The sequence below is a fragment of the Balaenoptera borealis genome (assembly GCF_965194805.1).
Source record: "Balaenoptera borealis genome assembly, chromosome: 2".
NCBI classification, from domain to species: domain Eukaryota; kingdom Metazoa; phylum Chordata; class Mammalia; order Artiodactyla; family Balaenopteridae; genus Balaenoptera; species Balaenoptera borealis.
The window spans coordinates 148827650-148849560 of NC_138867.1; the positions used below are offsets into that span (position 1 = coordinate 148827650).

The 21911-nt window shown below is 39.0% G+C and overlaps 1 long non-coding RNA gene across 1 annotated transcript in view; it reads right to left on the reverse strand.

The window, feature by feature from the left end:
* LOC309622727 overlaps positions 1 to 21911 on the reverse strand; it is a 428773-nt gene that overhangs the window by 306084 nt on the left and 100778 nt on the right. Inside the window, exon 4 of the long non-coding RNA XR_014241076.1 lies at positions 4078 to 4205. This is a non-coding gene — a long non-coding RNA (uncharacterized lncRNA). The remainder of the gene's footprint in view (positions 1 to 4077; positions 4206 to 21911) is intronic.

Genomic DNA, 21911 nt, shown 5'->3' on the forward strand with positions numbered 1-21911 from the left:
TCACCACTATTATTCAACATAGTTTTGGAAGTTTTAGCCACAGCAATAGGAGAAGAAAAAGAAATGAATGAATCCAAATTGGAAAAGAAGAAGTAAAGCTGTCACTGTTTGCAGATGACATGATACTATACATAGAGAATCCTAAAGATGCTACCAGAAAACTACTAGAGCTAATCAATGAATTTGGTAAAGTAGCAGGATACAAAATTAATGCACAGAAATCTCTTGCATTCCTATACACTAATGATGAAAAATCTGAAAGAGAAATTAAGGAAACACTCCCATTATCCACTGCAACAAAAATAATAAAATACCTCGGAATAAACCTACCTAAGGAGACAAAGGACCTATATACAGAAAATTATAAGACACTGATGAAAGAAATTAAAGATGATACAAATAGATGGATAGATATACCATGTTCTTGGATTGGAAGAATCAACATTCTGAAAATGACTCTACTACCCAAAGCAATCTACAGATTCAATGCAATCCCTATCAAACTGCCACTGGCATTTTTCACAGAACTGGAACAAAAAATTTCACAATTTGTATGGAAACACAAAAGACCCCAAATAGCCAAAGCAATCTTGAGAAAGAAAAACGGAGCTGGAGGAATCAGGCTCCTGTACTTCTGACTATACTACAAAGCTACAGTAATCAAGACAGTATGGTACTGCCACAGAAACAGAAATATAGATCAATGGAACAGGATAGAAAGCCCAGAGATAAACCCACACACATATGGTCACCTTATCTTTGATAAAAGGAGGCAAGAATATACAGTGGAGAAAAGACAGCCTCTTCAATAAGTGGTGCTGGGAAAACTGGACAGCTACATGTAAAAGAATGAAATTAGAACACTCCCTAACACCATACACAAAAATAAACTCAAAATGGATTAAAGACCTAAATGTAAGGCCAGACACTATCAAACTCTTAGAGGAAAACATAGGCAGAACACTCTATGATATAAATCACAGCAAGATCCTTTTTGACCCAGCTCCTAGAGAAATGGAAATAAAACAAAAATAAACACATGGGACCTAATGAAACTTAAAAGCTTTTGCACAGCAAAGGAAACCATAAACTAGATGAAAAGACAACACTCAGAATGGGAGAAAATATTTGCAAATGAAGCAACTGACAAAGGATTAATCTCCAAAACATACAAGCAGCTCATGCAGCTCAATATCAAAAAAAACCAACAACCCAATCCAGAAATGGGCAGAAGACCTAAATAGACATTTCTCCAAAGAACATATACAGATTGCCAACAAACACATGAAAGGATGCTCAACATCACTAATCACTGGAGAAATGCAAATCAAAACTACAGTGAGATATCATCTCACACCAGTCAGAATGGCCATCATCAAAAAATCTACAAACAATAAATGCTGGAGAGGGTGTGGAGAAAAGGGAACCCTCTTGCACTGTTGGTGGGAATGTATATTGATACAGCCACTATGGAGAACAGTATGGAGGTTCCTTTAAAAACTAAAAACAGAACTACCATACGACCCAGCAATCCCACTACTGGGCATATATCCTGAGAAAACCATAATTCAAAAACTGTCATGTACCAAAATGTTCATTGCAGCTCTATTTACAATAGCCAGGACATGAAAGCAACCTAAGTGCCCATCAACAGATGAATGGATAAAGAAGATGTGGCACATATATACAATGGAATACTACTCAGCCATAAAAAGGAATGAAACTGAGTTATTTGTAGTGAGGTGGATGGACCTAGAGACTGTCATACAGAGCGAAGTATGTCAGAAAGAGAAAAACAAATACTGTATGCTAACACATACATATGGAATCTTAAAAAAAAAAAAAAAAAACGGTCAGAAGAACCTAGGGGCAAGATGGGAATAAAGATGCAGACCTACTAGAGAATGGACTTGAGGATACAGGGAGGGGGAAAGGTAAGCTGGGACAAAGTGAGAGAGTGGCATGGACATATATAGACTACCAAACTTAAAATAGATAGCTAGTGGGAAGCAGCTGCATAGCACAGAGAGATCAGCTCGGTGCTTTGTGACCACTTAGAGAGGTGGGATACGGAGGGTGGGAGGGAGGGAGATGCAAGAGGGAAGAGATATGGGGACATATGTATATGTATAATTGATTCACTTTGTTGTAAAGCAGAAACTGACACACCATTGTAAAGCAATTATACTCTAATAAACATGTTAAAAAAAAAAAAGAGAGAGGAAAAATCTGTCCCAAGAGCGGATACATACTCACACGTCTCTAACCACATGTAAATGTAAAGCTTTTCTAAAGAGCACTCTCTCATTACTGCTTTCAGTTCTGCTACTCGAGATATCTCTGTGTATCCTAAAATCAAGACAAGTTAGACCATAAGGAGGACTGTAGGAGATGACTGTCTTCCCCACAAATGAAATAAAACTAGTTTGATATGAAATGAGAAATCCCAGTAGCTTTATAATACAGTTTCCATTGTCAATCACACCTCTTAATGGATGCATAGCCCCCAGCAACCTCCTAGTCCGTTTTTTGGATGCTTAGTACAAAATATGCTGAGAATTTCTTTTTCTCCCTTGCTGCTCTAACTCGGTATGGCATTGTCTATTTCAAACACATGTCTAAGGACATTTCTAGGGATTTAGAGGTAGGAGATACAGAACGGCCCACAGGAAAAGTGACAGTCATCAAGTCCTCAAGACACGAGCTGTGCAGGTAGCAGGCAGTTTCTCATAATTGAGCTGCATCTTTAAAAAACTTCGTGTCATGGACTGAATATGTGTTCCCCCCAAAACTCATATGTTGAGCCCTAGCCCCCAGTGTGGTGGTATTAGGAAGTGGGGCCTTTGGGAGGTGGTTAGGATTAGATGAAATCATGAAAGGAACCCTCAGGAATTCACGAATGGGATTAGTGTGCTAATAAGAGTCCCGAGAGAGCTTACTTCCGCTCTGCTCTCTGTCACGTGAGGATATAAGGAGAAAAGGGCAGTCTGCAACCCAGAGGCAGGTCCTCACCAGAACCCAACCAAGCTTCCACCCTCATCTGGGACTTCCAGCCTCCAGAACTGTGAGAAATAATTTTCTGTTGTTCATAAACCATCCAGTCTATGGTATTTTTGTTATAGCAGCCTGAATAGACTTAGTAGCATGATCCAAAAATGTATTAATGTGAAAAAAATGATTTAAAGAGCATATCATTGTGAAATGAGTTTAGCATTTTCCGAGAAGTTTTAAATTTACAGAGAATCTGTAACAGAGTTGCTTTAAGTGGTAAGCTTTCTTGGGAATTTTGGCAAGGTGTGCTCAATATTTATTAAGCATTTTCAATATGACAAAATACATTAGAGATGCAAAAATGCAAGGGGCTGCCCTATGGAAGTTCACAGAAATGGTGGAAATGAACCTGTATGTTAAATAATTGAAATACTGTGTAATACATCTTCTAATCAGATAAGATCACACAGATTAGCATGATGAGAGGAAGTGATTAGCCAGGCTTAGAAGAGTAAGGGAAGGCTATGTAACAGAGAAGATGCTGGAGTGACCTGTTGGAGGATTAATAGAAGTGTGTTAGATGGACATGTTAGAGAGAGGCATTCTGAGGAAGTGAAATCACATAAGATACTTGAGACAGTCTGGTCAATTCAAGACACTGTGAGGCAATGAGTGTTGGAGGTTATCAAGAGGCTGGCAGGGGAGAGGCCGAAGCAAGGAAGTGACATGGGTCTGCCCACTCTCCCCTAGGATGTAATAACAACTTTAACCATTTTTAAGTTATTTCACATCTGTCAACCAAGACTATTTTCTTCCTCATTTAAAAGATAAATTAAATGCCATAAGAAGAATTTAACTTCACAGAGTTTTTATAACAGTAAGCTATGACCAAAACTCAACTCTTTACCCTACACTCCTTTCTACTGGACAACAGGAGCTTCTGAGTGAAACCAGAATTGATTTCCACCAAAAAAAAAAAAAAAAAATTAACTTTTCTGGCACAAAATGGCAAATGGCTGTTTGAAGGAAGAACAAAGTCCTTATCAACTCAGAGCAAGAAAGCAACAGGCCCAAAACTCCACACACCTTTCCTTCAAGCCGTGAACCCCTGTCCTGGTGTTCCAATCTGAGCTGATGGAGGCCCTCCTGCAATACCACTATGTCAGTCTCACAAAAGAGAGACAGTTGTCAGTGGCTCCATTAAGCTTCTTTGGCTGCAAGCAAAATAAATAGAATTTGGTTATCTTAAGGCAGAAAGGAACTTATTTGAGAGACCTGGGACGGCTCACGGAAGTGAAGGAAAGCGAACACGACATACTTCTAAGAGGGCACAGCTAGAGCACCTTCAGGAATCATAATGTACTACAAGAACTCTGGTCAGTCTCCTCCTGACACCCTCATCAAGATGGAAGAACTGCAACTATTTTTGGTCTTTCTCATTCCCCTTAAGATTCAAAATCCAGGGACAGAGGATCTGATCCCACTAGCTTGCATCCCTAGTCTACCCTTTAGCCAAGGGAAGGCAGGGCACCCAAATAAATACTGTATGATGAGGGAGAGATAGTTTTCCTAAGCAAAATCAGGATGCTGATACCAACATAAGAGAGAGGAGACACTGAGCCAACAAAATCAATCAAGGCCACTATAATCCTTTATCATTTTTCTGCAAATGCTATCACACATCTGGCAATTTATAAATAGTCATCCCACTTATTCACTGAAATCTACACCCTGTACCCACATAAATAGGATGAGATGGAAGAGGTATTACAAGGGAGGGAGGCATGAGAGTAGAGAAGTTAAGAGCAAGATCCAGGGATGCAAATTATGGGATCCAGTCTCAGTTCCACCATTTACTACTGGTGAGAATTCAGCCACGTTTCTTAAATTCTCTGTGCCTCAGTTTTCTCAGCTATAAAAATGGGATGATAATATTAGAGCTATTGGCAGAAAATACGAGCTAAAGCATGTGAGGCATTTAGTGCTATGCTGGCATCCTATAAGCACTCAGTAAACATTAGTTATTATCATTTCACTGTCTGGCACTGTGACATCTATAGATATTTTCCTCCCCCTTTTAAAAGTTCTTGTTTTGATTCTTGTTTTCTCTAGATCCTCTTACATACCATCATAATGTCACAATGTCGTAAGAAATTCAGGGTGAGAAACATCTTTGTTTTTCTTTACCACCTTGTTTCTCTCCTACCTGAAAAGAATAGTCAAGACACCATTTACATTTCAAACTAACATTCTGTGGCAATTGTTCAGCATGGGCAGCATTCAAAATATACCTCCAGTGATTTTTTTTTCTGAGAGGTATACAACTAAGGTTAATAGAGGTGCCATTTTCAAAATACATCTGCCCTGGGCCACATAAAAGGATTATTTTAAGAGGGCACAGGGCATAGGACACACCCTGATATGAAAAGGCCTAGAAACTAAAATTAATTTTACAAGCTCCCACTCATAACAATTTTCATTGACTCTGATTTTTCTATCTAAATTATATTTTTCCCCTTGTTCAGGGAGGTCTAAAAAAAAATGAGTAGGAAGAAGAAAAATCCTTTCATTTGCAAAACATTGCAGACCACCTGCACATTTTGAGCATTTAAAAGTAAATGACTTTGTCCTTTTGTTGTTCCTTTTTTCTCTGTTTTTCTTTGCAGAGTTGAGTGACAGCAGTATCAGTACAAAAATAAAATACATATTTCCCCTCATCAAGTCTCACTGCTTTTTAAATTACCTTGGATAGTCTTCATTTGTAAATACCCTATCTATGAGAACAGATGCCTTGAAATTTGCTAAAGAAAAGGGTAGCTTTCTCTGCTTTTTAATCAAAAAAACATATCTTCAACATAAGTAAAACAGAGAAAGATTTCTGATTTTTGAAAAACTTTATGGCCCTAAAATGCTTATTTTTTAACTTGTTCAAACTTTAAGATAGAGGATAAAGTTCAAAATTAGACTAGACAGTTTTTTGGTTTTGTTTCAATTACATTCCTGGGATAGACATTTGAAATAAACTTCAAGCTAACAAATTGTTGCTCAAAATATTCTCAGAACTATTTCAAAGTCCAAGATTATGTCTTTATTCTCTTAACAATTGTTTAAGAGTTTACCTCCATTAAATCATTCGAATTATTATTCAAAAGCAGCTACATGCTTTTGACTCTTAAGTGGCTCTGATGGCTTAGTATTTTAATGCATAATTTTGCTTTTAAAGTTCTTTAAATTGGCTTAATGCTATTTACATATTACATAATTCAAAGACTAACAAACCAAGATATTAGAGAAGGAATTTTTCAGTTCTATCATTTCATAATTAAGACTGCAGTACTCACATAAGAGAGCTCTAGATAATCTAGACATCTCTAGAAATAGGCTAGTTGCCCCATCTTATAGGAAAAAGGAAACAAAAAGCTGACAAAATTTTAGATATCATAAGATGACATGAGGTCTTGCTTGGTGCCACTTTTGCCCCTATTCCCTAACCTTCTTCAATTAAGCTTATAATTTAAGAGATAGAGTAATGGAGAAGTTTAACAGGGTGTCTCTGATTGTAGATCCTCTTGATGTCTCATAAAAATAAATTCTCATAAATATTCACACATAATAACAATTTTTTTAAAATGCTTAAAGTAAAGATGAACAAATATGTTATTTCCAAAATCTGGGAGGATTCCCACAATACTATGGCTTATGAAACTGGACAAAGAAAAAAAATGCTTTAGTTCATCAGACAGAGCAACCCAGATAACAGAGAGGAAGAGATTTCATTCCTTTTCCACTCTGGTCTGATGCCTGAAAGACCCAGGATCTGGACAATAGGAAAAGAGGGTGGGCATTCAGCTACTAAAAGAGATGGACAGGACACTGCCTGTTTCTACCCTCTCCTTACTGGACCACTGGATTTCTGCTATTGGCCAGCATCCACCTGCCCCCTTTACAATTTCAGGAGAATTCCCCCTATTGTGGGTTGTATTCATTTCCTAGGACTCCAATAACAAATTAAAACAAACCACGTGGCTTAGAACAACAGAAATTTATTCGCTTACAGTTCTGGAGTCTGGAAGTCTGAAAACAAGGCATAGGGAAGTCCATGCTCTCCCTGAAGGCTCTAGAGGAGGGTCCTTCCTTACCTCTTCCTAGCTTCTAGTGGTTGCCCGCAACCCTTGATGTGACTTAGCTTGCAGCTACATCACTCCAATCTCTGCCTCTATTGTCACATGGTGTTTTCCCTGTGTAGCTGTGTCCAAATTTCCCTCGTCTCATAAGGACACCAGTCCTTGGATTAGGGGCCCACCCTAATCCAGTACGGCCTCATGTTAACTGGATTACACCAGACCCTATTTCCAAATAAGGTCACCTTCACAAATTCTAAGGGTTAGGACTTGAACATATCTTTTGAGGGGACACAATTCAACCTACAACGTGTGTATTTTGGTGCGAGGCAGTGCCCTGTGGCCCTGTACTGCAGAAGGAGTCAGACTGTCCCACTTTCCACCCAGGCACATGACCTGATGGATCTCAGCCCACTGGATGCTCCCAGCCCCTATATTAAAGTTTGACCAAGTGACACAAAGGTGAAAGACATTTAAATTTCATGCCCAAATGCAGCAGTGATGCCCATCTAGTAACCCAATAATTGTACAATTCTCTAATTTTTTCCAAAATATCAAATCCCTCTGGCTTATGCGACCCAGAATCAGTTTGTCATTTGGGAAGAACAACTCTCAAAAATATAAATAGGAGACATAGAAAGAAGAAAGGCACAGATATATCTCCCGTAGAAGGTGTAGTCTCTGCAAGAAAAGAATGTGGTCAAAGAAAAGCTAAGAAAGGAAGATCTTGATAGAAGTACTTACTGAAGTATGTATATGGAATCAGTTCGAAATGTTCAGGTTCTAGGCAGTAGGGTTTAAGAATCCCTGTATTTTGGATTTTGGAATGAACACACACACACTACTATATATAGGATAGATAACCAATAAGGACCTACTGTATAGTGCAGGGAACTCTACCCAATATTCTGTGATAACTTATATGAGAAAAGAATCTAAAAAAGAATGAATATATGTATATGTATAACTGAATCACTTTGCTGTACACCTGAAACTAACACAACATTGTAAATCAACTATACTCCAATAAAATTAAAATATTAAAAACAAAATCCCTGTATTTAAATCTATAAAGCATTGGAAAGAGAGCTACTTTCTTATGGTTGATTTGACACAAGAATTTAACAAGCAGGGAAGAACCATGAGAAATGTACACAACCCTCTGCTGGTAAACATTGAATCTGGATAAGTATCTCCTGACTGGGGGATAGAGAGATAGACAGAGATGTGTCCTCAACGAATGATGATATATGCAGAACATTAAGAAGAAAAATCGCACTGAAGAATCATAAGACCATGACTCTGAAAGGGATCTACTAGTAGAAACAAAGGAAAAACATTATAAATGCTACAGCACTCCTCAATAGGATGCCAGAATATATAACCTGTGTAAAATAAGAGCAGAAAATCAAATGTAAAGTAGACTGAGAAGAAAAAAACAGCATAATGCTATGAAAACATAATGGAATGAAATAATCAATAAAATTTAAATTTAAGATTTTAGTAATTCATGGATTAAAGACTATGTATTAAAGAATAGAGTTGACAATATTGTGAAAATTGGGCATGGAGGTATGTTAGGTTTAGTTTGGTTTGGTTTGATTTTCCATCAAGACAAAGGTAAACACCTACCAGACTAAAATGCAAAAGCAAAATACCGAGTAGAGTTGGGTCCTACTCCTAAATTCCACATTTATCATGCATCTCTTAACAGAGGTGTCTTCTACAATTAAAGTAAGAATCAAGTGAGGAAAAAAATTCCTTTGTTTCTTGAAACACTACAAACTGTATTATAAACTGACAATTGGTTTGCCATATTTATCTGATACTTTGAAAGAATAGCGTAGGGTTTTAGATCTACATCTTTGAACAAGTCAATTTGGAAAGATGAGCCTAACTGAACACGTATTTGAATGGAAATGGATAAACTACACCTCAACATGCTGTGAAAAGATAGTATACAGTAAAGCCTCATAGAAACATCTTCTTATACCCTTTCCTCCTAGTCTCAACCTGTTCTATAAAATAGAAGCTTTCGTCAAAATTTCAGCTTTCTCTAGGAAGAGCTGGATAAAAAAAGCTTCCACACTTCTCTTCACCCCTTATTGGATTCTCTCCACAGGAAGAAAGGCTATAAATGGTTGGGGAGTTTGGTGACAGTCTGACATGCATACATTTACTTTCTTATACTGAAGTTCTCAACTAAGGGTGATTTTGGCTGCCAGGGAAGATTTGGCAACATTTTGGCTGCCAAGGGAGATTTGGCAACATCTGGAGACATTTTTTATTTCCACGACTTTGGATGGGGGTTGGGGGGGGAGATACCACTTGCATCTGGTGGATCAAGGCCAGGGATGTTGCTAACTAAGCACCCCACAACACACAGGACAGCCTCCCACAACAAAGAATCATCCAGCTCAAAATGTCCATGGTGCAGGGTTGCTGCACCAGATGGAGATCGCTGCTTCTTCACGGTCCTGTCTCACGTTCTTCCTTCTTCTTGCCTATTTCTACTTCCCATCTCATGAAATGACAAAATCAAGGAGGATCTACTTAAAATTTCCACCTTCACCTGGGTTGGTAAGCTGTATCTGCATGAGAACCAGGAGGCCCTGTTTGTTCATGAGGTACCAATATGGCTTTGTAAGTGGCAGTTTGAATCTCACAGAAGATGAGCAGGCAGATTGGCCACTATATTTGCTGTGATAGGATCACTCTAACAGAATATTTGATCAGCCAGTACCTCTTCTTCTAATCATGGGAAAGACTCAGAGAGAGATGGGTTTGGAGGGTGGGATCAAGATTTCTGTCAAGTGTGAGATACTTGTTAGATATCTAAATGCAAATGCCGAGGAGGCAATTGGACATATGAGTTTGGGACTCTGGGAGAGGTGGAATTGGAGATGTAAATTTGGAAATTATCAGTGATAGTTATTTGAAACCATGTAACTGGGTGGATTCTTTAGGAAATCAGGATAGATTAAAAACAGAGGACTGAGAACTTAACATTCCAGTATATCAATATTCGGAGGTCAGAAAAAGGGAGAAGAATCAGCAAGAAAACTGAGAACCAGAGGCTGCACAAGTTAAGGAAGATCTCTTCTGAGAGAAGAATAAGACAGACATCCAGAGAAAGGAAAGAACTGAAGGAACCCTTGAGAGATGGAGAAAAAGATCTCAGTTCTTGTCTAGACGGATGTTAATTATTTTCCCTGTCCAACGTCCAGCCCTAAATCTTAGTTTAGGCTCCCCAGAAGCAGAGCCTGAGAAGGAGTTATTTATTAAGGCTGTACTCTCAGGAAAAAGGGAGTGAGGGAAGAGTGATGGGAAGGGGGGAAAGCTAATCCAGGTTGTGCTCTCCCCTAGAACTTTGAAACATGACGCGCATTATGAACTTATTCCCTCCTTGAGAAAAGAGGCGGCCCTTTGTGCCCTTGAATCAAACAGTCACGAGATGCAAGCTGCTGAAGAAAGGGGTGATTTACTTTCCGGATGAGCTGCTTCCTTTGGTGAAGGCAATTAACTGGAGAAGAGGAAAGCTCTGAGCTGTTAGCAGCCAACAGTCATAGCAGCTCAGGGATGGATGCCCCGACTTGGTAAATGGATCTGGGAGGAGCACCAACAAGCACCAACAGCACCTACTGCATTTCTTCTGTTAATAAACCTCATTGTTCCCTCAGGGAAGCACTCTTCCTTTACTCTCAGCTTGTTCTGGTGGGGTTGACTCTACTCTTCCCACCCCAACTCCAGTGATCAATAGACATGAGCGAGGCTTCCAACTAACAGGGTCGTAATTATGGGTTTAGCCACCGGCTCATGACCCAGTTTGAAACAGTGAGGGCCAGACCCAGAATTTTTGTAAGAACTCTTAGGAGAGGGAATATTTCTTCACTAGGGTTGCTAAGATCTGAGGATGTAAGGCGAAGTTGCAACTTTATCACCAGAAGGAAGGAGCCTACCTAAGAATGAAGCCAAATGAGAGGAAAGCTCTGTTTAGCGACAGAGACAAACTCCTGACCTTGTCTGTGCACCTGGATACAAACATACTGATTCATCCATGCTTTTTAGGTTTGTGACACAATCCCTCTTTTGCTTTGGCCAGCCTGAGTTGAGTGTCTGTCTCTTCTACTCACCTGGAGGTCTAGCTATACTGCCTAAAACTGACTTCTCTGTGATACCCCTCTATTATTTACAGTAAGTCCTCAAGCAAATTTGAATAGCTCTCTTTTCTTTGCAACCAAACATGCACTGACACATATAATATACACAGATTAACAGTTCAAAGATTATAATACAATTAAGTGAACAACCTCAAAATAGCACCAAACATACTTCGATCTTTCCTAGATGACTTAGAAGGCCCTTCAGAATAATCCAGTGCCTTTGGGTTATGTTTTCTAAGGTACCTTGAGGATACCTTTAAACTCTAAACTCTAAACTTTAACCTGACTACTTCTTTTAAGTGCTTTCCAGTCATTTCATTGTTTTTTGAATCTTCTTACGTTGTTTCTTACATTACAAATATCATTATATTTTCCATTTGGAATAAATATTAAGGGGAGAAAAACAGATTTTTACTGGCATTTTTCCAAACTAAAACAAAAAAACTATCCCTTGATCCACTGCTGTGTGAAAAGCCAATATTAGGACTAGAGATTGTGTTCTACTTTGGTTATCTATGTTCTTTTGTCCGATTTAACTTATATAAAATGCTCTAAGAAATCAGTTATTTCTACTATAACTGTTATAAAATGCTAGTTAGAAGTCACTTATTTCCTCTACTTAACCCATTGTTCACAAAACATTTATCAAAATTTTGCTAATATACACTGATCCAGAACAAATCTAGGGAGAAAATATATCACAACTGACCTTGTGGAAATCTGACAGTTTCATTTAAGCCCTTATTCATATCTGTGCATGTGTCCTTCTACATTATGGTTTCAACATACTGAGGTTGTTCTCTGACCGCGAAATGGCCTTGTTCATTCATGTTGATTTCAACCCCATGCAGTTATAGCAAAGGCTGAATACTGAGTCCCCTGCCCAAGTGTCCTCTCTCATACACGTTCATAGCTGTCTGACTAGGCATTAAGCTATTGCTGGAACCACACAAGTTTAACTTTTTAAAGAGAGATCAATGAGAGCAAATAGGTCATAAAGAATCTTAACAGATATTTAGTGCAAAATAATAATTAATAATAATAATATCATGCATCCAAATAAATGTTATGAATGCAATTAGAAAGACTATGCATGATGAGATAAAAAGGCTACTGGGAAAAATGTGATGATGGATAGATTTTTGTGCCTGTTTGTTTTTTATTAATATGACATCACTCAGTTACAACAGTCCTCTTCTCTCTGCATTTTGTAGCCAGAGGAGAACCTTCAGAAGAGATGAATTTTCTTTGATTCCACCTCCCCACAATCCTCTGAGCTCCTCTGGGAGCAATGTCAATTATACCATCGTCAATGCAAATGGCATTTTAAAGAGTTAGTACAGCAGGCAGAGAATGCTAATGCTAATGCTGCTCAGAAGTGCCAATGTGCACTGCAGACTTTCCCCTGAAGTCTGCAGCCCATCACATACCTTTATTCATTCAGATCTAATCCTATCAACTGAGAGGACAAGCCACTGGCTTGCTCTCTGCCTTTGTCACTCAAACTTACCCATTAAAAACAATCCATTTTCTAAAGTCGGACGGTGTGGAAATCAGGTTTGGCAGCCAAAAGATAAACTCCTATATACAGAGAATGATAATGAGGAGCCTGCTGGCTTTCTTGCTTGATGGGTTATTCTTATTAAGATAAAATGCGTTCCAGAAGCGACTCAGAAACATGGAAATAAGCTAGTTCATAAAAAGTTATGGGAGCTTAGGCTTTCAAATTAAGGAAACAAATATGATGAACATGAACTCAAACTCAGTAGAAAAGTGTCATCACTAGAAAGTCCTTCTTCTATTGTGTTTTCTAATATTGCAGTATTATAAAGAAAAATCTCCTTCCATTATCACGAGAATTTAGATGGCTTGATAATTGAATCATCTCTACTAAGCTTTTATGTAATGACTGCTTCATTTGTGGTAACAAATAAAGCCTATAAATAAATAATTACCTTACTTTGATGGAGCATCTACCATGTACAAGGCACTGTGCTAGGCATGGTAAAGGGCATAAGAAAGTGTAAGATGAAAGACACAGGTGTTACCCAAAGAAATAATGTTGTATTAGAGAAAACAATAACCAGAATGCAAGAAAAGATATAAAGCTGTGGAATGTCATACAAAGCAAATGTGTGTATATAGCAATCCTATAGAAACTCAAAAAGCAATAAAGACATGGGAGTAGCCCATACCGGGTCTGATTAAGATCAGGTGATGGACCTTAAGTCTTAGGATATTTATTTTATTCTCTAGGCAGTGAAGATCTAAAGAATCTTTGAGCAGAGAGGTGACATGGTGAAGCATCAAAGGAAGATAATACTGTTAGTAGTATACATATTGGACTAGAAAGAGAGTTTACCAACTGATGGTATATGAAATGATTTTAGGTGGTACCTGAACATGGAATTAAGTAATATTGAATTACACAGTGAAAAATATATTCTACTTTAATTTTCATTTTCAGAAGACTTGAAGGAGTTTTTGGTTTGGTACTAATATGACTTTAACAGCTCTATAACACTTTGTTAATATCCCTTTTAACAAAGAGAGAAAGCAACCACATCCACTTCAAATTCAATAAAATTTTTTTCCATTCAATCTGCATTTACTTTTATATTTACCATCTATTTATGGCAAATGGCACTCTTTTCCTATTTATATAAATAAATAGAAATAACACTATAAAGCTTCCATTGCAAATAAAATAAAAATTAGTTAATTTAAGGGGAAATTAAGTATATAATAGTACATGTGTTATGCATATATAGCAAAAATCAAGAAATGGAATGCAACTGAGTTAAGTTTGGAAAACACAGACCTAGGCTAGGAGCCACTAAACATTTTCTTAAAGAAATACTTGTACATGTGCAAAAAAAGTTTGTTCCAATATGTTCACTACAGCCTTGTTATAATACAGAAAAACTGAAAAAAAACTAAATATTCCTAAATGGACAAGAAGTTAAATAAAATATGGTACCACTATTTTAGATTACTTTGCAGCTGTTCAAAGAACAGGAAAGAACTATAATACATGTATTTATGTGGAAAGATCACCAAGTCTAAAAAAATAAAGCAAACAAAACAACATAAAGTCATGTGTTTGATACAATCCCAATTATTTTTTGAAATATGTAAGTAAGTGCATGTAAATGCACAGAAGAAGAACTGGAAAAATAATCATGATAGTTAATATTGTTTAGCTCGGGGGAAGTGAATGTGGAATCCAAAGGTGGGGGTGGGGGGAAGATAGCCACATCTTCTTTAATTTATTGCTGGATTGTTTGAATTTAAATTCATGTATTTTTGAATTATTGTTGTAATTTTTTAAATACTTAAGAGAACAAGGGAGACCTTCAGGTAAATTTCCATTTATTTAACTCCCTCCCAAAACTACACTAAAACATCAGAAAAAAACTTTCTAAAGGGCACAAACCACAAGGACAAAGAAAAAAGGAACAACTGCAGCACAGTTTTGAAAGCTGGATGAATGGGAAAGAATCTAAAGAAAGCTCAGTCCTAAACCATCAGTGGAGGAAGCCCGGAAGAAACCCAATATGCTTTGCAGAATCTACAAAGGCTCCAGAATTGGCAACATTAGGTCCTCTGGGAATGGATGTGGAAGTGAAATTAAAAACAAGAGGACAGTTGGAAAGACGGTTAAAGAAGCACTTGGAGAAATCCGAAATTCAGTTACATCCCTATCCCTTCCCTGTTTCATACAGTCTGTGCATCATCTCTGCCCCAACAGGATAAAAGGGGCTTATCCTCTACAGGAAATAAGATAGGTTTACTCTCTACATGGAGAGCAAAAGGCATAGATAATTAAGGGTGAAGATAATAGATGGAAAAGGAGGGATTCTCCATCAGGAGTTGCCTCAATGAAAGGGCCCACTGAGATCAAACTACAATGGAGCCCACAGTCCAGAAGCCCCACACATGCGCTCAGGAGCTTCCTGTCAGCTGTGTATTGCCCCAGTCTTGAAGGATCCCCAACATCAGAAAAAAAAGACTGAAACATGTAAGGTAGGGTTTGAAAGAAATAAAAGCAACTTGGAGGACGCAGTCTTTGCAAGGAGAATAAAACTTTAAACAAACTATCCTTGCTTTACTCAAAAGATAAGAAAACCTATAATATATATGAAATAAGAACATGGTACTATTAAAAGAAGAAGGAGGAGGAAAAGAAGTGGGAGGGGAGGAGGTGAGGGAGAAAGAAAAGAAAGAACAAAAAAAGAGCTACTGGGGAAAAAGAGTTCTGGGAAAAACAGAACATAGTACATATACATACATGTGTGTTTATATACAAGGGTGTGTGTGTGCATGTAACTCAACGGAATAGATAAAAGAAGGTGAGGAAATCTCCCAGAAATTGAACAAGACTTCAGAGAATAGTGCCTGTATTTATTATATTCATGTGCTTTTTTTCCCAGAGTGGTTTGCTCGGAGCTTAACACAGTATACCTCATTGGCCCATTTGCTTATCTTGATCTTTCAATTTCCCAGTTTCTTCTAACACTTATGTTCCATTATCACCTCAAGGGCTAAGTTTTCTATAGAAAGTTCTAATTTGTATTTCCCATTTTGACTTCCAATCCAATTTCCCAATCTAAAAAAAAAAAAATGTTAGAATGTAAATCTCTCATTTCTCTGCTTTTGGTCCCGGGAGAGGGTGAAGTCAACTCTTGTAAAAAGAAGGGAAGAAAGAATTTAGTTTTTATTTGTTTATGTCAATTTCTCCCACTTGAATGTAAATTACATCTCATAATCATGGACTCTGTTTTGTTTTCTCACTGCTGGAATAGTGCCCAGTGAAATATAAGAGGATGGAAAATACTTCTTGAATGAATGACTGAACAAATGAACAAACATATGCCAGGTTGATGTGTCTTTTAGAAGCACCATTGCAACTTGGGGAAAGAATGGATATAGTAACAAAGAAGCAGTGAGAAATAACTCTGACAACCACAGACTTTATCTCCTATGACACTTGTTTTGAAAAATCTCAAGTAAGTTATCTCTGCAATTAACCCCATTTCCCCAGCATAACTCTAATCAGACCATACTTGGAGGTACAATAGTCAATCTCTGTAATGACTCTCTGTATATACATATTGGTGACCCAGGGATTCCCATCTGTTATAGGATACCCTTAGGAAAATTCCCTATATGGGCCTATGAGCCCTCACTCTTGCCTCATGACAAGCATTTTTTTCTTCTTCTTGTTAGAAGCAGATGGTTTAACAGGCTGTGAGTTATTCTTTTTCACTTAATCTTTTCTTAATTTTAGCAAAGTAATGCATCCACGTGGCTTTCAAGTCACAGTCAGATGGTGGGGTAGAGAGTGGGCCATTTGGTTGAGGAACACCCAACTGTCAGCATTTGTGGCTTCCTCCTGTTGGGGGTATAAGCCTGACTGTCAGTATTCTGAAAGCATTTCAGGAGAATAGGGACAGGGGAGCTCACCATTCAAGCTGCAGACATTCAACATCTCACTGTGATCCCCAGCTGTACAAACCTCTCCAGTGTGAACTTCCCATCTTCTACCAGGAGGGACAAGGAGCAGCTTCTAGGCTAAGAGGGCTAAGAGAGGTCATCTAGGGGTCTAAATGCTCATGACACAAAAGTTTAAATGAATCCCTATTTTTCACTTCTTGCCGTGCTCCCTTTTTTTTTTTTTTTTAAATAAATCATCACCTTTTTTGACCAGGATTCTTTCTTTCTTTATGGCTGTGTTGGGTCTTCGTTTCTGTGCGAGGGCTTTCTCTAGTTGTGGCAAGTGGGGGCCACCCTTCATTGCGGTGCGCGGGCCTCTCACTATCGCGGCCTCTCTTGTTGTGGAGCACAGGCTCCAGACGCGCAGGCTCAGTAATTGTGGCTCACGGGCCTAGTTGCTCCGCGGCATGTGGGATCCTCCCAGACCAGGGCCCAAACCCGTGTCCCCTGCATTGGCAGGCAGATTCTCAACCACTGCGCCACCAGGGAAGCCCCATGCTCCCTTTTTAAAACCACCTGGTATCTCTAATTCCTACACCTTTCTAGATGCCGGGACATAATTTTCCTCTTCTCTCATTGGCTTCATCCACTGCAGGCTTTAGTTTCAGCTTTCCCAGGTTGGCTAATTCAGTGTCTACTATTCCATCTGCATTCCCTTCCCAAAATGTCCTGTGTTGTCCTCTTCTGTTTCACTCTTTTAAATAAGCACATATTTTTATTCATTTTGGGGGACTTAGGAAGGTGTGAAAATAAATGCATGTGTTCAGTCCTCTGTATTTAACTGGAAGCCCTTAGTCAATGTCCACAAGTCAATGCCTATGTGCACTTCTAAGAGATAAGCTGTATATCTGCATTGAAAAAAGAGAATATATAATGTCTTTAAGTCTCCTGCTCAAGGACTCTTTCTTTAGAAATTGTGTCTTTGCTTTTTTCAAGATTTTATAAAACAATAGTGGTAGGGGTTGGAGTCAAGATGGCGTACTAGGAGGATGCAGAATTCATGTCTCCTCACAACTAGGGCACCTACCAGGCACTGGTGGGGGACCACGGACACCTAAGGGGACGGGAGGAACCCCCAGCAGCCAGGTAGGGTGTGGAGCGTGGGGGGAGGAGAAGTGGAGGCAGGACAGGACTGGCACCCCTCAGGGGCGGCTGGGGGAGGAGAAGGGATCCCACTCCGGAGGGGGGAAATTGGGGAACCACTGGGAGGGCAGAGAATCAAAAGGGAGCGTGGCCAGGTTTCCCCTGCCCACTTGGGCCCCCAGGAACCTGCTGAGACACCCGGCCTGATCCTCTGCCCACCTAGGCCCCCTCCAGCCACATGGGTCCTGAGGGAGTGGGAGGGAGGGAAGGGGAAGCAAAAGTAAAGGCCGGGCCTCCAGGATCGGCACCCCTGAGTGGTGGCTGGGGGAGGGAAGGAGTTCCTACACCCAGCGGAACCCACCCATGGTTACGAGTCAAGTGGCGACGGGGGAGACCCTGGGGGAGATGGTTAGGGAGGGGCATGAAGGAATGGAAGGGAACGGGGTCAGTGCTTTCCTGTTCCACTTAGGCACCGGGGAGCCTGCTGGGCTCCTGGGCCTAATCCTCTGCCCTCGGAGCCTCCCTCCTGCCATACAAAGCCCAAGCCCTGCCCCTACACCCCCACCCAGGGCCCCACCTCTACACTCGGAGCCCCCATCCAATGCGCTGGGCCTAAACCCCACCCACACACCCTCACCCAGGGCCCTACCTCTAAACTCTAGAACTCCACACTCCAGAGGCCCTCCTTTCCACGTGCTGCCTCTCCACTTCCCTGAAGGTCCAAAGCAGAGGCCCCGCCCCAAGCTTGAACATCATCCCACTTAGGGCCCACCCCCAGGGCCTTTTCGGTCCTGAGCCTAGGCCCTGCCACACACTCAAAACTCATCTCCCCCCACGCCTAGGTCCCATCCACCCTAAACCCCTTCCCTGCCTAAGTTCCACCTCTCCATCCCTGCCCTGCCCTGCCTAAACCTGGCTCCCATAGCCAAGGCTTTCTTTTTCTTCTCTTTTCTTTTTTCCTCTTTTAGATGGGGGTTCTGTTTTACCTTGTTGATTCATTGTTGTTGATTCTTTTATATTTTTATTTTTCCTAATAAATCTTTTATTTTTCTAATTTTATTTTATTCTTTATACTTTGTTAGTGATCTCTCCTTTTGACTTGTCCCCCGCCCCTTCTTTTTTTTTCTTTTTTCTGTTGTGGTTTTATCTTACCTTGTTGCAGTTGTTTCAATTATAGTTTTATTTTTCCTAATATGTTTTTTATCTTTCTAATTTTTTTTTTTTTATTCTTTGATATTGTACTGCTCCTTTTTTTCTTTCTTTCTCCTTTTCCTTTTTTTTTTTCTTTACCGCACCACAAAGCTTGCAGGATCTTGGTTCCTAGGCCAGAGGTCGGGCCCAAGCTCCTGTGGTGGGAACTCTGAGTCCAAACTGCTGGATTAACAGAGAACCTAAGACCCCAGGGAATATCAATTGGAGTGAGGCCTCCTGGAGGTCCTCATCTCAGCACCAAGACACAGCTCTATCCAACTGCCTGAAAACTCCCGTGCTCGACGTCTCAGGCCAAACAACCAGTAAAACAGGAACACAGAACCACCCATAAAAAAACAAAAAAAATTAAATGACAAAAATATTTGTTACATACAAAGGAGCAAGGTAAAAAGCTATAAGACCAAATAAATGAAGATGAAATAGGCAACCCACCAGAAAAAGAATTCAGAGTAATGATAGTAAAGATGATCCAAAATCTCAGAAACAGAATGGAGAAAATACAACAAAACGTTTAACAAGGACCTAAAAGAACTAAAGAGCAAACAAACAATGATGAACAACACAATAAATGAAACTAAAAATTCTCTTGAAGGAATCAATAGCAGAATAACTGAGGCAGAAGAACGGATAAGTGACCTGGAAGATAAAATAGTGGAAATAACTGCTGCAGAGCAGAATAAAGAAAAAAGAATAAAAACAATTGAGGACAGTCTCAGAGACCTCTGGGACAACATTAAACACACCAACATTCAAATTATAGGGGTCCCAAAAGAAGAAGACAAAAAGAAAGAGACTGAGAAAATATTTGAAGGGATTATAGATAAAAACTTCCCTAACATGGGAGAGAAAATAGTTAAACAATTCCAGGAAGCACACAGAGTCCCATACAGGATAAATCCAAGGAGAAACATGCCAACACACATATTAATCAAACTATCAAAAATTAAATACGAAGAAAAAATATTAAAAGCAGCAGGGAAAAACAACAATAACATACAAGGGAATCCCCATAAGGTTAACAGCTGATCTTTCAGCAGAAATTCTGCAAGCCAGAAGGGAGTGGCAAGACATATTTAAAGTGATGAAAGGGAAAAAACTACACCAAAGATTACTCTACCCAGCAAGGATCTCATTCAGATTCGACAGAGAAATTAAAACCTTTACAGAGAAGCAAAAGCTAAGAGAATTCAGCACCACCAAACCAGCTTTTCAACAAATGCTAAAGGAACTTCTCTAGGCAGGAAACACAAGAGAAGGAAAACACCTACAATAACAAACCCAAAACAATTAAGAAAATGGTAATAGGAACATACATATTGATAATTACCTTAAATGTAAATGGATTAAATGCTCCAACCAAAAGCCATAGACTAGCTGAATGGATACAAAAACAAGACCCATATATATGCTGTCTACAAGAAGCCCACTTCAGACCTAGGGACACATACAGACTGAAAGTGACGGGATGCAAAAAGATATTCCATGCAAATGGAAATCAAAAGAAAGCTGGAGTAGCAATTCTCATATCAGACAAAATAGACTTTAAAATAAAGACTATTACAAGAGACAAAGAAGGACCCTACATAATGATCAAAGGATCGATCCAAGAAGAAGATATAACAATTGTAAATATTTATGCACTCAACATCGAGCACCTCAATACATAAGGCAAATGCTAACAGCCATGAAAGGGGAAATCGACAGTAACACAATCATAGTAGGGGACGTTAACACCCCACTATCACCAATGGACAGATCATCCAAAATAAAAATAAATAAGGAAACACAAGCTTTAAATTACACATTAAACAAGATGGACTTAATTGATATTTATAGGACATTCTATCCAAAAACAACATAATACACTTTCTTCTCAAGTGCTCATGAAACATTCTCCAGGATAGACCATATCTTGGGTCACATATCAAGCCTTGGTAAATGTAAGAAAATTGAAATCGTATCAAGTATCTTTTGCAACCACAATGATATGAGACTAGATATCAATTACAGGAAAATATCTGTAAAAAATACAAACACATGGAGGGTAAACAATACACTACTTAATAGCTAAGAGATCACTGAACAAATCAAAGAGGAAATCAAAAAATATCTAGAAAAAATGACAATGAAAACACAACTACCCAAAACCTATGTGAGGCAGCAAAAGCAGTTCTAAGAGGAAAGTTTATAGCAATGCAACCCTACCTGAAGTAACAAGAAACATCTCAAATAAACAAACATAACCTTACACCTAAAGCAATTAGAGAAAGAAGAATAAAAAAACCCTGAAGTTAGCAGAAGGAAAGAAATCATAAAGATCAGAGCAGAAATAAATGAAATAGAAACAAAGAAAACAATAGCAAAGATCAATAAAACTAAAAGCTGGTTCTTTGAGAGATAGAAAAAATTATAAACCATTACCCAGACTCATCAAGAAAAAAGGGAGAACTCTCAACTCAATAGAATTAGAAATGCAAAAGGAGAAGTAACAACTGACACTGCAGAAATACAAAGGGTCATGAGAGATTATTACAAGCAAATATATGCCAATGAAATGGACAACCTGGAAGAACTGGACAAATTCTTAGAAAAGCATGACCTTCCAAGACTGAACCAGGAAGAAATAGAAAATATAAACAGACCAATCACAAGTACTGAAATTGAAACTGTGATTAAAAGTCTTCCAACAAACAAAAGCCCAGGACCAGAGGGCATCACAGGGGAATTCTATCAAACTTTTAAAGAAGAGCTAACACCTAGCCCTCTCAAACTCTTCCAAAATATAGCAGAGGGAGGAACACTCCCAAACTCATTCTACGAGGCCTCCATCAACCTGATACCAAAA